This window comes from Colobus angolensis, unplaced genomic scaffold, assembly GCF_000951035.1.
Source record: "Colobus angolensis palliatus isolate OR3802 unplaced genomic scaffold, Cang.pa_1.0 Scaffold125, whole genome shotgun sequence".
In the NCBI taxonomy this organism is placed as follows: domain Eukaryota; kingdom Metazoa; phylum Chordata; class Mammalia; order Primates; family Cercopithecidae; genus Colobus; species Colobus angolensis.
Genome location: NW_012113697.1, coordinates 3,939,664 through 3,941,869, shown reverse-complemented (window position 1 = coordinate 3,941,869; position 2,206 = coordinate 3,939,664). Strand labels below are relative to the sequence as shown.

Genomic DNA, 2,206 nt, shown 5'->3' with positions numbered 1-2,206 from the left:
AGGAGGCAGAGCTTGCAGTGAGCTGAGATCCGGCCACTGCACTCCAGCCTGGGCGACAGAGCGAGACTCCGTCTCAAAAAAAAGAAAGAAATATGAGAAGTGATCCCTGTCCCCAAAGAGCTGAAAATATAATAGACAATCAAATGTGTCACTTGTATTGATTAAAGTCCAAAGCAGGCAATAATAATACACCAACTTTAAATTAGTTTTCTTATGACCCTAATATCCCCAAAGCTCCTGCCTTATGATTGTTGAAATGTTCCTAAAACCAAAGATGTTAGCAAATTGTAAGAGCTGACTAAACTTATCTTACTCATGAAAAAATAAAGACCTATAAATTTTTAGTGCATCTCTGAAAGTACATCTTTCTCCCCTAGGGCATTCACCAAAAGACCACAATTGAAGAGGCATTAGGAGGTAGTGAAGCATTTCTAAACTTCTTTGGTTTGACCCAAGAAAGAGGACATGCATACATATATACACAGAGAAAGAGGAGAGACCATATATATATAGACGCGTGGAGATTTCACATACACGCAGTCACACGCAGAGAGAGAGAGAGAGAGAGAGAGAGAGAGAAAGCACACCCTTCAGAGAAAGCACACCCGTGAAGTGTTTTCAGCTAAACCACCATGTGGAGACCAAGATGGCGGGGATGGTGACGAGCAGATGAGAAATCAGAGGGCCTCCAGTGCCTGGAGCTCATTTGGTTGAAGATGGCATTTAATCATTTCCCAATCTTTTTCTTTTAACTCAGAGTCTCTGCAGATCGGATGAACTGTGTTTATAATATTTTATGTTTTTAAAAGAAACCCAATACTTGGCCTCATATTTCGTTTAAGGCAACATAGGAAAGAATTATAAAATCTTTTAAAACGCATAAAAGTTGGCATGATAAGCCTAATAACCGTAGGATCACCTCCCTAGTTCCAGGAGTAGTTGAAATTGACTATAGTTATCCATCAGAAGCCTACCACAGTGACTCATTCTGAAAACAAGAAATTAGATGAGGCCCATGACAATCTGTGTTCAAAACCATGTTGTAAGATATTTGGCAGCAACAGTGTCCTGATATAGGAAGTTCTGAAGCTCCGTTTTTAAAGTTGGGGAGTTGGAGTTTGGGTCACCATACCGATATTAAGAATTGCAAAAACAGCTGTTCCTTGACCAACCTCATCATTAAAAGCAGGTTTAACTGCTTTATGATAAGTAGCTGAAGTAAGGGTGTTTGAAACTATTGAAACCACAATGCATTTAGAAGCCTTCTCTGATTTGAAGAAAAATGGACCACCGTAGTTTCCATGGTCTTGGCTTTTGTCTGGGGTTGGATTTTGTAGTTCCCTTTCCTGGCAAAGAAAGAAGAGGCACTCTCAGAATATGGAAACCCCAGATAGGCCAACATGGCAGGAACCGTTCATCCCAGCTTTCAAAAGTCTTTTGAGCAGGAATATATTAAAATGTGTGTGTGTGTGTGTGTGTGTTTACACATGCAAAAACTCTTCAAGAGCCAGGTTTTGAACTTGGAAGTTTATAACATGGTTAAGATGGAACTTAAGTGGCAGTAAAGTAATTTTTCTTCAGGATTTAGCCAAAGGCAAGGCAAAGGTTAAAAAGACACATTCACAGGGTGCCTCAGAGTGAAAGACACCTCATTGGGGTCTCCTGCAGATTGATGGGAGGCCCAGCTCTCTGTATTGTGTGCATTCTGCAGAGAGACATGGCTGGGGGAATAACACTTCTCAAAATAGAAGAAGCTTGCATCAGATAGGCGGAGGCGAAAATAACACAGCATTGGTCTCAAATCGGAAGCCCAACAGCCTATTGTCCTGTTTTCTTTGGTCCTTGGAGGACTTTTCAAGTACTTTAATTGGTTGCCAGCATTTAAAAATGAGGAGAAGTTATGTAAGTTCCAAATTATGGCTTCTTGTGAAGGTTTGGAAGATTGACAACGCTGAGCTCACATCCCACGTGGCGTGATTTTGCTGGAGCCAAGGGATGCTGTCCCCCCTAGACTGGCATGTGCCTCCAGTGTTGCCACAGTCCTTGTGCCTCCCTGTTTGGTATTAGACACCTGGCCCCTGAAGGCATTGAGTTTGATACCCTCGGTCTAGAGCGTTGCTCATACTTTGCCTAAGTTCTTTTAGGCGTTGGCAGGACACAGTCATCCATCCAACAAATATATATATATATATATATATATTTTTTT

At 41.4% G+C, this 2,206-nt stretch overlaps 1 protein-coding gene across 1 annotated transcript in view; it reads left to right on the top strand.

Moving 5' to 3' along the window:
- The window catches only part of DNAH9 (dynein, axonemal, heavy chain 9), a 392,924-nt gene that overhangs the window by 311,751 nt on the left and 78,967 nt on the right, over window positions 1–2,206 (top strand). The gene's annotated exons all lie outside the window — the stretch shown is intronic.